The sequence below is a fragment of the Anarrhichthys ocellatus genome, unplaced genomic scaffold (genome assembly GCF_004355925.1).
Source record: "Anarrhichthys ocellatus isolate YVR2014 unplaced genomic scaffold, GSC_Weel_1.0 scaffold2, whole genome shotgun sequence".
Lineage (NCBI taxonomy): Eukaryota > Metazoa > Chordata > Actinopteri > Perciformes > Anarhichadidae > Anarrhichthys > Anarrhichthys ocellatus.
In genome coordinates this window covers 3,531,733-3,545,217 of record NW_022280032.1, presented here as the reverse complement: position 1 = coordinate 3,545,217, position 13,485 = coordinate 3,531,733, and the positions used below count along the sequence as shown (strand labels likewise).

Genomic DNA, 13,485 nt, shown 5'->3' with positions numbered 1-13,485 from the left:
GTGTGTGTGTGTGTGTGTGTGTGTGTGTGTGTGTGTGTGTGTGTGTGCGATGCTAGCATTCTCAGAGTTCCTCAGAGCAGAACATACAGTAGGACTAATATTTGCCCTGCTGTCTAAGATATGTCTGAGAGTGAATGTCTGCTTAGTTTGGGAAGAAACACAAAATACCACACGCCATATGTGGACAGATGGACAAATCACCCTGGAATAATCCCACACTCTCATGCTTTTATTATCCGTCTGTGATGTTCAGTCCACCCACGCAACCTCTTCACGATGACGTATTCGGACTCACTGACGTCTTGTTGTTTTTTGGCCTTCTCTACTTTTGGGTGTGTTTGCTGACTTGACCTGACTTTTGTGGTTTATTCCTGACTTCAGCACCATTTTTTTTAACCTTCTTGGATTTATTCTCAACTTTTCTGGAGTATGACCATATTTCTGTTTTTCTCAAAATACTTTCCACCAACAACCTCCCATGAATATCTCATTTTAAGATGTTGCATGTGCTGCAAGAATAAATACAAAATACTTTTTAAGTGATCTTTTAAGAATTTAAGACTTTAAGACTTGCCATAAGATCAAAAGTAATGTCTAAAGTATATTTCCAATATAGAGCAACTTAACAGCAGCTAAACATATTGTTTCTGCTGACTCCCAGTGGTTTAACTTCTCACACTGCTGCAGTGATGTAGAAGTGTACTCCAGGGTGTTCCAGTACAGCGTGACATCACTCTTAAATGTACAATAGGGTTTCCGGGGTCCAGATAATTCAATCCGCCCCTCCACTAGTTTGAGTTGACAGGTTCGTCTGGCATGTTGACTTCACTCCGCTCCATTCTTAAAACTCTGGCAAAACTAGTAGCTACACATCAGTGTCGACTTAAAATGCTGTTAGATTCAGCGGATACGAACTAACTCAACCACACACAAACACCGATCTCAAACACTATCCACCTCCCCTCAGCCTTTATACTACGTCATCACGCTCTCCGAGCGTTTTCTCTGAGTGTCTAATGGTGACCCGGATGAGCAGACGCTAAAGGGTGCAATGTGCGTCGGTATCAGACGCCGAGGGGGCGTAACAAAGCATCTGTATTTGATGACCGTGGAATGAGAACAGGCTGAAATAGAGTGGGGGCGATGTCAGGCTGAAGATATCAGGCCAGCAGCAGTGCACACTTCAGGCCACATCCAATCACACCCATCACTGTCAAGCACACAGCTATTCAGTCTGGAATTAAGTTACTCTTTAACTACTGTTTAAATGTTTTTTGCATATTTGTTCTTGAGTTAGTAATTATGGGTAGATATAGAGGATATATATATACAGTATATATGAAAAGGTAATGAATTCGTGCTGTATCTTTCTGTTTGTGTTGCATAAATTGACTGAGTCATATATTCATTTACATAAAAATTATAATGCCATATGTCAAAGTCAAGGTAGGCCTCCCAAAAATCAATGAAGACCAGCTAGAAAGCAAACGGGTACTCTCACTCCCTCACAATGTATTAGCACAGAGAACGCCAGAGAGCGAGCCAACCAAAACCTTGACTCCTTACCCCTTAACATCCAATCATTCAGCAGACCCTCGGCTCTCTTTAAATGCATCATTTAAACTGTGGCCACTTCATAACGTGCACTAGCATTCGTAAGCAAGCCACACCAGGCCAGGTCGAGCCAGTCGGCCCTCTCTCCACAGTGTGCCCATTCAGTCAGTCGGTAGGGGTTTGCTACTCGCTCCCCTGTTCGGCCGCTGTGGTATGTTCCGCTCCCAGCTGAGGTTGAAGGCAATAAGGCCTTGGTCTGTTCCAGCAACGGACAGGAGCAGGGCCTTCAGGGGGGAGGGGGGCCTGTGACCCTGCCAAGGTAAACATGAGGCGGGCATCCAGGGGAGGCTCACCACCTCCCACACTCCTCCAGCCCTCCAGAGTCCCTCAGCAGAAGAACAGAGTTGACATTGATACGCATACACACACACACACACACACACACACACTCACACACACACACACACACAGAAACACAGACCTACACTCATAGATTACCACAGGGATGTGAGGGCAGCGCACGTCCGATGCCCCTTGGTAAAGAAAACGCATGGGAGTGTGTGTACATGTGTCGCTGTACAGACACATACTGTATGGGCTGTGTTTGAGAACACACACAGACTCTTGTACAGTTAAGTGGGTGGACGGGGGGGAAAAAATATTCATATTCACAGGTGCCTATGGGTATATTAGGACATGCGTTCATACAAAGACATGCTTGAGCAACATGTGCACATTAGTTAAATGTGGCAAACGTATACAAACAAGTAGACACTATATCTGAGACTAACTTACAGATGATCCTACGTATAAAAAGTCTAAAGATATTTGCTGGAGCTGAACCCTTTGTCAATTGTTTGTTTCATTTCTTGACATCGGAAAATTATAATTCACGACGTGCGCTCCAACGGCTCGATGTGACCATGGTAACAGGGTGTCACTCTTGACAGTAGTTTCCCATATTGCAAGAAGTAACATTGTTTTCCACAATAATCAAACACAGTTTCTCACTGCTCAGATGCTTGGATTTTAATTCAAAAAGAAGATTTTTCCCCTTTTTCCATTTGCGACTTGATGTCTGGAAGTGACAAAGTTCTGTGTATGTTTTCATTCTTACCAATCTGCACGCAGTCTGCTATGTCTGATAGAGATTTGTGTTCTTTTAGCACTTTTAGTATCTTATTCCCCGTGATGCCACCCCTATTGGGGGTCAAGGGGGTCGCGTAATAAATCTTAGGTTTCGCAAAGACGACCGATCGTAAGATGGGAAAGAAGAAAAACATATTTCTGCTGCACGAAATTGTATTTCTTAAGTCAGACGTTCTTCTGATATTTGCTTGTTTTCTTGTGAATTTAGCATTTTAAGTATTGTAAATGTATAAACAAGGAAAGCTTAACTGCTCTTTGAATGACGCGGTCAAGATCTGTAGACATGCAACGGAGACGAGGAGCATCACAAGTACACACGGCTTTGTTTTAAGGAGTCGCAAACCATTCAGGGTTAGACCACACATCTCTGAGTACTACTGAGATGAAATTAATTCAGACACTGAGTAATTAAGTTATGTGATGCAATTTCATACATGCCACTCTCCAACCATCCAGGGAAGCCACCCAGAATGCAAACTGACATATAAATGGGATTCATTTTAAAACACTTTTCCTGCCACATTATACTCACATTTAAAACACTGTGGAATAACACACAGCACAACGGCGAAATTAAACCAGCAAATCCAACATCAACAATCAGTTAGTTGTAAAGAAAAGCTGAATCCATTAACACCTCACTAAAGTCAACTCAGCAGCAGAAACCATACCAGACTGCCAGCAAACAAATCACAATCCCACCAGCACAAAAACTGACTTAAGTTATTCGGTTTGTTTCATGATTAACTTCCCAGAGATCGAAAAAGAAACTCCAAACAGTTGCCTTTGCTTTGACATCTGATACAGTACTCAACCAGTATCCTACCTGTCCCCCCAATCAGAGGATGAAGTGTCAAAGTATAACCCTGTCACAATATTCCTTGTTAGGGACTCCAGTTGGGAGTTGGAAACGTACCGTTGATGCTCCAAAGCTCCCAGGCCAGCGACTCAAGGGGCCTCTCACTCCTGCCTGAGTAGGAGAGCAGAAAGAAGCTTTATTCGAACTCTACCACACATTTAGATGTTGGAAAGAGAGGGGGGAGGGGAGAGAGGGAGAGAGAGAGAGAGAGAGCGAGAGATCCTCTCCTGCCAGTTGGTGAGGTCATACAAACAGCCTTGAATATCAACGCTGAAGCACAGAATCTCATAAAATCTGGCAAAATAAAGGGATACTTGCTGGTCCTGGACAATGTCAGATTGTGTCAGTCTATCTGCAGTTATTTGTCAAATTGGTTTGAATAGAGACGGATAGTATTACTATTAAGAATGAGAAATGTTGAGAATAAAGGCGAAATTTCAGATTATGCTCTTTGCTAAAAGTTTATTCATTTATTCTTGACATTTTGTGTTTATTCTTAAAATGTCAATGTTATTTTTAATATTTTGACTTTATTCTCAAATGGTATTTCAACCTTATTCTCAACATTTCGGCTTTATTCTTGACATTTTTCATTTATTCTCGCCATTTTGGTTTTATTTTTGACATTTTGACTTACTTCTCGAAATGCAAATAAAAAAAGAAATCTTCCTCCTCTCATTTTTCACCTTATGGCTCTAATATTCTTCTGTAGCTCACAAAATATAGTATGAGTAAAAGTTAATCTTATCTTATGCTGTAGTTCATGCTGCCTGAAAACAGTAAAATAAATGGATGAATATTTACAGTATACTGTCGGTCGTTGTCGTACTCCAGAGTTGTCTCTGTACTGTGTAGATATTGGGAGGGGTCCTGACATACAAGCAGTTAAGTAAAAATACTAATAACACTCTGTGAAAATACTACAAGTGAAAGGCCTGCATTCAAAACCTTACTATAGTAAAAGTATTATCAGCAAAATTAATTGTGCAATAAAATGTCAGTATTTCACTATTGCATATGATGTTTTCTGATGTGTGTCCATGATTTTTATCGAACACCTGCCAGCCAATCAGAAATGAGTGTATTTCGTGGCTACAGCGTGTCCCGCTAGCTCTTCATTTGTCTGCAACAATGCCAACAAAACAATGTATGGTGCATTTATTCTGTTCTTGGCAAACTATTTGTTGTAGATGCTGAGCAGTTTCTCAGCTACGTTGGCCATGATGTGATAGATAACATTACGATTATGTACTTATAGAACAACAGCGTTTTCCACCTTTAATTTATATTCCATCATGTTGAAATATAGGATCTACAGTACTGTGTCAAAGATATGTGCATTAATGTGTTCGTCACTTTAATGTTGAAGCTGATAAAAAGGACCTGGACCTAATTCGTATTACTTTATACTGCTTAATGTACCACAAGTTATTAGTTTACAAAACAATAATAATGTCAAAGAATGTGAAGTATGTGTTGATGACTGTTTATCCTGAAAAAGACTGCGTGTTTCAGCATGTATATACTGCCACATGTGTCTGCCGCTGGTGTCAGTGTGCATTCACTTAAAAGTCAAAGATGCTAATGTTGGCCTGAGGTTGAGGAGAGGCGTGTCTCCCTCCAAACTCTATTCAGAGGTGTAAATACCGGCTGTGTGCTGCCTGCACTCACTGACGGACTTTTACCATCTACATCTTCAAAGGGAAATGTATTAGCCGCCGATTTGCTCTAATTTTGTGCTTATTTGCCGACTCCGTGTTTATTCAGCAGCTGCACACAGATGAAATAGAAACATCAGGTTTACTCACCATCATTCATGTCAATCAGCCGTTGCATGGTAACACATCTGAAGGAGCCGCACAGAAAGTCAGGCACCAGAACGTTTTTATACCAGGCCTCCTCCAAAAATATATTTTACTGCTCTTTTTTTTTAATGCAGGGAAAGTTCGCACGTTGACACGTGCTTGACATTTTCATGCACATTCATAGTTAAATGGCCTGTTCAACCACAGATTTCTAAAGTTGGCAGCTGAGAAGCTTCACTGGAAAGCCATTGAGCAGAACAGGAGACGCTGAAGAGGAAGAAGTGTTTCCCACTTTTCCAAGCCAGCAGGTTTTGGGGATTACAAATGGCGCTCTTATAGTCACAAGAAAGCTCCTTGAAGCCAAAAGCCCCACAAAATGTGTTATACAGTTTTTATAAGACGATAGAAAGGTTTGTGACTTTAAAAATTGTATCATTACTTAATAACTCTGAGTGAACCATTCTTTGGCTCTCATAGTTTTGTTTAGTGGAAAATCGCCCTAACAACCACAAAGTACCTCACTTATGCTGCTGCTGTGATCTCAGACTGATTTTTGAGTGCGTCTCTCTCAATGTAAAGACGGCCAAGACTGTAGGGGAGCCAAACGGTTGCTCCAGAGCCCATGAAAGAAAAAGTAAATGTCAAACAAAGGAACAGTCTACGAGACCATAGCCATTTTTTCCTCCTGTAGAAGAACCGCTGTGTTCATTCTCTCACATACTGAGTCATCTGTTGAGATCACAGAAATCAGATCGGGAGTTAGACATTGACCCAGATAAATGCAAACAATCTTCTTTCAAATTCTTAAATCTTAACTACCTGTTAATCCATTTTACCTTATTTTGACTATTTGAGGTAATTTCGTCTCCAGCTCTGCTCATCTCTTGACAACATAAAAGCATGGTTTAGATTTTTAGAGCTAAACTATTAACTTTCCCTCCACCAGTGGGACATCGTGTCACTGCACATGAAGTGACAAGAACAAAAAATAAACCAGATGTGCTCAATCCGAGAGAACACTAGACCTTCTAACAGCAGATCAACTTGCTGTCAAATGACACATTTACAAAGCTGGCGGAAGAAATTTTAGACCTGAGGTGTCGGAAGTTTACACGTTTAATTATTTGTGACTCATTTGTAGCCCAACGAAATCTAAAAGCTACATGTTGTTATTTGTCATTGCCACTGGGGTTCTCTATCAGGAAGGCCTGAGGATGATAAGATGAAGATAGGTAAGGTAGTGAGTGATTTGGATGCTTGCAGTTTAGCTCACACGACCTGGGCAGGTGGTAGGTTCTGGTCAGGTGAGGCCAAATGCCATTCATTGAAGTAAGGAGGAGAAACATAAGTTGGCAGTTTGCTGTGAGGCTGCAGCTTCCTTTGCTTTCAACATCCCTTTTTAAAAGTTTTCTGGTGCCAAACCACCTCATCTGCCATTTATATGGAGTGGTGCCACTTCTCGAGGATATTTGGGTCACTATCTGGTCAGCTCCCCCTGAAGGAACCTTTCATCGCCTTCACCAACACTTTGTACCGACATGAGATTTGTTGTGGACATACACGATCTGCTTGTTCTTCTTATTGAGCTCCTTCGATTTCCTCCAGGGGACAATGGATATCAGAAACTAATGGGCGCATTGCAATGGAATTTACTAAGCACATTCATGCTCCTCAGGGGATGAGCCCTTTTGATTGACATGGTTCCAGTGACATATATGACCCCATCCTCGGGACAAACTTAATATATTCAGCCTCACTGGTAAGGCTGATTAGCACACACTTTTGAATTATAGGTTGTAAGCAACATTACAACCTCTGGAAAATTGCTTTTGACTTTTGGTCTTGTAAGTTCACAATTCTTCCTTCAGTTTCCATCAATTCTCGTCATGGGAATGGCTTTGAACAACTGCTACTTTGTGGACAAATGTTGTGAAATGTAAATCCTGTTTTTAGATGGATGTCTTCATACAAATATCTGTAGATTTATTTGGAAACATATGAGCAACAACTTCTTCCTCCAGTTTGGCATTTGATACCACTGTCACTCAAAGTCACAACAAACTAAAAGTGTGAAGAACTGAACCACTCTGTCTGTGGCAGCAGGAAAACACCCCTTCAGTACGTTTTAGTGTCTTTTGCCTGACATTACACAGAGGTTGTTAAACGTGTTGAGTGTATAGGCTTTATGTGTTGGGTAAGGCACACAATGAGTCTCCACAAACTGCCGTGTAATCTGTTTCCACAGCCGGGGTTGTAAAGAACTTGTGTGTATGTCTGTGGTGTTGAGCTGACTCACAGAATCAGTAATATTTAATAGTACTTGACTGTGATATTCTGTTGCTCATGCTAGTTTGGCCATGAATGACCCTTTTGTTCTCACAAAAAATTAAGAATTTGATCATTTTCTTTCCATAAGTTAACTCGTCCTAAAAGTCACATTCACCCAAAATTGTTCCTTCTGTATTTAAACGTGTGTTTATCTGTGTGTCTTTGTCGCAACACACCCAAACCCATTATTCATAGTGACTGTTTTCAGCTCATTTGCAGTCTCAGTGAGTGCAGACTTGACTTACAAGAGAGCAGAGTCCACCTGAAAGACCTCTCAGAGTGGACGAGGGAGGTCAACACAGAGACGCTTGTGTTTCCTCTCTGCTTCGTCTCAAATGATCCAAATATGGGCCTTCGCAACGCTGGAAACAAGCTGGAATATTGCTGACACAGGTAGTCGGGATCAACTAGAACCAGACTGAGGCTTTTTCTTGAGGGTGACAAATTTCAAGCTCAGGAAAAGTGCTGAGGCGTCTGTTTCGGTAGATTGGTTGATGTGCTTTTTGTTCACACAGGCAAGCACACACACACACACACACACAGACACACGCACACACGCACACGCACACACTTGCATGGACAGTATGCATTGATAAACATATGACAAAATCATTGTTGTGCATTTGGCTTCTCTCGTAGAGTAGTTCACATTTGTGCACCAGAGCACACAATTATATCATAGTTAACATACAGGCTGTTCTCATACAGCAATCGTAGCTACACATAGAGAAATGAATGCGCTGTAATTCTTAGATATCCCACAAAATCAATTTGTATGTAATCCATGTAATCATGTACCTGGAAGTATAAATACAGTAAAAACCTACCATGGGGAGAGGGGGGCAGGATGGGAGGTGGATGGATCAGACAAGCACAGGACCTTCAAACAGGAGACTGGTTCTTGTGACCAGTATATTACAAAATGTTGTTGAGTTTTGTTGAAGATACGTAAGTTATCTTATGTGATGTGTTTTCCGTTACTTTGAGTTCATTTTTTTGATACCTAGCGATTTTTATAAAGCTTACCATGTGGTTTTGCTGCCTAAATCTAAGCAAGTGTTTTTGTTTGAATTCACAACGTTAACCACGTGTTTACTGCGACCGTATTGGAGCCTCATAGTTTGACGCACTGGGCGGCCCAGTGAGCTAGAAAGCGACGCCAAGGCGTCTAACCAAGCGTCGGTATGTGACGAGTTGGAATGAGAAGGTGTTGGGTGGCAGATTGAAACCAACTGTGTACTCCTCCACTTACTTTTCCCTTTCCAAGACTGAGGTAATGTGAGCAGCCGTGTGCAAAACCGCAATAACACCGTTTGTCTCGCTCATTGGTCATCCTTACATTTATTACACTGCTGTAGTAGAGCAATGGAAGTCAGACGGCGTCTGGTGGTACCACGGTTTTGCACTCTGCAGCTCATGTTACCACAGTTTCACAAATGTGTCGGAGAACTACGGTGGCCTTCAGGTAACTTAAAATGTGAAAGGCTCTCTCTGGAGCCAGCTGTTTGGTTTGTCCGTTCTGGGCTACAGTAGAAACATGGTGGACTCCGTGAAGAGGACCCACTCCCTATATAGATTTGAAGTGCTCATTCTAAGATGACGAAAACACAAAGATTCTTAGTTTCAGGTGAATATACACTAATGAATTTTCTGCTAATGGATCTGCCGAAAATCTACGTATTGGCCCTTTAAAAACACAGATTTACTCAATTTAGAAACTATATGAATACGTATAATTATACCACTGTAATGTATACAGCCAGTACCTGGGTGAGTGTTAACACACATATACATGCACACACATGTATTGTACACGACCACCTATTCCATATTATAATATATTTAAATGTCAGTGGTCTGTACGTCAGAGTCACTGACAGTTCACAGAGTAAAACTTGTTTTAGCTGATTTTGCACACTACACAGACTCTAAATCAGCACACACATGCAGAGAAAGACAAGCTGTTGGACACAGACAGATGGATCAAGATGAGAAATATCAGGCAAAAAGAGGGGCAGGCAGACATGTTTGACATTGAGACAGACAGAAACACACAGATGAGGCTTTCTGTCAATTCAGTCAGACAGTTTATATCGTCTAACATGTCACGTCTCAGCAACATCCTGAGGTCCAGCAGCCGTTAGGAGGAACGTCAACATCCTGGAGATGCTAGAAAATTCCTTCCTGCAAGTTATAAAATGTGCCTGAAGCAGACTCTCTCCGCTTAGCATTTTGTGGCTGCTTGTGAACAGTAATTGGGAGTTTTTTTTATAATGTTAATCGTCCTCACACTTTTCCAGGCTAGAATTATATTTACTTACCTCTAAAAATACACAGAATGAAGCTGCTCATTCAAATCAGGAGGATCAGTTTATCTCTGTGTCTAAATATGAAATAGGAGGGACAAACCTATACCAGTGCTGAACAATTCTTCAACTTGATCTTAAACCCCTTTGTCACTCAGGTCCAACAGACGGTAATTCTTGTTAAAACCCTCAGAAATACTTTTTAAATTCCATTGAGTATCCCACATTTATCTAACCCTGCTAACAATACCACATGGGTTATGAAATTAGAGGAAAAAAGAACATAATGTGTTTCCAGCTCCAATGCTCCTTAATGGTAAAGATTATGTAAGTCTCTTGAACTTTACTGGAGGGATGAAACACCAGTCTTCCAAAAGATATTCACCGGTTTGTCGTTTTGATGGTGATGTGGTGAAGAGCGCTGTCTAACATCGACGTGGCTCCATAGATGTTCAGTTGGGTTGAGATCTGGTGACTGTATAGGTCATAGCATATGATTCACATATTGTATATACACATAAAAGCATTCATCGGCCCCTTGTGTTCATGGATGGATTACTCACCAGGACTACAGGGCACAGGCTTAGGGGCCCAAAGTGTCAGGGTCCACCATGGCCCCCTGTACCAACCAGAGAGAGACACAAAATGATCACAAAGAACATGGAACAACCACAAACAGATACAAAACAACCACAAAGTACTCCAAATGATAACAAAGAGACACAAAACAACTACAAAAAGACACAATACAACTACAAAGAAACTCAAAATTTCACACAAAAATAACTGGAAAATGACCAAAATAATAACCAAGGGACACAAAATATCTAAGACACACAAAATGTCCACACAGACCACAAAACCACAGAGAGATGCGTAACAACTGAGAGACACAAAACAACAACAAAAAGACGCTAAACATCTATAAGTTCTGTGAGTCTTGTTAGTTCTTATGTGGAGAGGCGGTGGGGCCTTTTGCATGTCTGTGACCAGGAGCCCATTGTCTGATAATCCTATTGTTGTGATCTGCATTTGTTATGTTTTACATCTGATTTATTCAGATACTTTGTTTGATTTGTCACATTTATTTACAGTTTAATATCATGTTGAAACAAGACTCAAGATCACCGAACACAGCTTAAAATGCATTTCTACAATTATTGACATTGTTTGGCTCAAACTTTTTGTAAGAATATAATAAGAACGTTTGTTTGAGTGAAAGCTGCCATTTATTTTCCTTGACCAATAGAGCGCACCAACTCTGCCAACAGATGAGGTATTCTACGTGCATTAAGCTCATACATCATATTATGCTGTTGTCATCCTGCAGTCTCCAAACGCATATGTAAAATCACTTTCTGGTGTTAATTGTTTAGTTTACTCTTTACACAGGCTGGCTGGTACACAAGTTGTTAATATGAAGGCTGCTTGTCATATCGTGTGTGTGTGTGTGGGGGGGTGTAGGTGTGTGTGTGTGTGTGTGTGTGTGTGTGTGTCCCTGTCATAAGGCCTTCTTTCAACCAGTCCTGGCTGGGCATCTCATCCTGCTATCCATTAAGGAAAAAGAGCAGTGTGTGTGTGTGTGGGTGTGTGTGTGTGTGTGTGTGTGTGTTGACACAGCCTCTGGCAGTCTATCAAGTTAGAGGGCTGCATTTTTTTTGCTTTACAGCCCCTCCATAGAGGTGAATAGGCGCTTTATGGCTGTCAGGGCTCGCTCACTATATATAACAGTGTATGTGTGTGGATGTGTGAGCCACGCTGATAGCTCTGGTGAGCATGTCTGGACAAAATGGATGCACAGGAGATCGTCTTCTCATCATTTTGTGATTATATTTAAAAGGCTGTTGATGTTTCATCTAGCGGTGGCAAATTATCTCAGTGGTATTGTAAAGTTGATCTAATTTCAGTTCAGTTCTATAATTAAGTTACATGGCAAGCATGCTGTTGTATGTGCATTTTCATCAGTAAAATGTAATTACTTTTTGCGTTCTGGCTAATGTGACAAATGGCAAGCTTGACTGAAACGCACCGTTCTGCATCTCTGTCATTACTGCAGCTATTTTAAGCCTCAAATGAATAAAATGTCCTCCACAGCCGCCATTGGCCTAAAGAGAGAAATGTACAGTTTTGTATAAAGATTGATCTCAGTTCCAGTAAATGTGGCAGAGTTTATGAGTCATAACAACAGCAAATATCTCCCTCTTTCTCATGAAGGGTGGGAGAAAGTGAGCAAGAGACGGAAGAAAGACACTTGTTGAACCCATTCACCTCATTATCCATCATTAGTAACTGCGCGCACTCTTAATCCATGGAAACACATTAATCATTTATTTGGGCACAGAGCTAAATTTGGTGACTGCGCACACGTCTTAACTCTTCTCTATAGGAGTCCATGCTAATTTGACTGCTGACCGTCTTATACCTTTAATGTCACAGACCTCTACGCCTCCGTTTCCTCTCCTCTGCTTGTGAGCTGAATGTGAGTCAAAGTGGACAAAGACGTGTTTGTCAAAATCCAAGATGGCCATCAATGATAGTGCACCTATTGAATCAGTGAAGACAGGGTGCTTCAGAGAGCATTTAGATTTAAAAAAGAAAAAATGCATTACATAATTCAAGAGATTTTTTTGGATGCTGGTGAGGTGGTCAGAGAGAGAAGATGAGGAGAGGGAGGGAGAGGTGGTTACTGGTTTTTATGTGAACACTACTTCCTTATGCTCGCAGCACAGACTCACTTCTCATGTCCCATTGCATGATGGGACAGAGAGCTTCTCCACATTTTCTTGACAGGTTGCCAGACTCACATCAGCCACACCGGGCTGCTTGGCAGCGACCAGTGCCAGTCTGATGCTGGGAAGCAAACTGTGGGATTATAGAAATCTTGTTTCATACCTCAGCTGACTGTGTGTGGTTCCAGCAGGGCATGATAAATAACTTCACTCAACAAAATACAAAGTCTGTGTTTTACCTCTGAAATGACTAAAATATGATCCACGTTTGTTTCTGTATACCAGTAATTTTGGGATATACTTTAATGTACTTTATTGGACTGTTTAGGCCTACAATAAGTACAGTAGCAGGTACAGCTTAGAGGTACTTTGCTTGAGTATTTCCATTTTCTGCTACTTTATACTTCTGCTCCAATACATTACATTAATATGAAAATTAAAAGAGTAGAATGTTTAGTCCTGTGCATTTATTGGACAGCTGGAGGTGCTAGTTATGTTTGAATTGAAAGATTTGGCATTAAAAATATTTGATAAGCTTAAAAAATGATACACATTGTGATAATTACAGTGTAGTACAGCTGTATAATATAATATAATATGATATGATATATTAGATATGATATTATATTATATTATATTTTATATATATTATATTATATTATAGTATATTAAATTATATATAATATATATATTATATTATATTACATTGCATTATATATATTATATTTTATATATATTATATTAGATTTTATATA

At 40.6% G+C, this 13,485-nt stretch overlaps 1 protein-coding gene across 1 annotated transcript in view; it reads right to left on the bottom strand.

Moving 5' to 3' along the window:
• Positions 1-3,699, bottom strand: part of acanb (aggrecan b) — a 15,667-nt gene extending 11,968 nt beyond the window's left edge. Inside the window, exon 1 of the mRNA XM_031868418.1 lies at positions 3,620-3,699. The gene's annotated coding sequence lies outside the window, so the exon portion shown is untranslated. The remainder of the gene's footprint in view (positions 1-3,619) is intronic.
• Between the last annotated feature and the right edge of the window lie 9,786 nt (positions 3,700-13,485).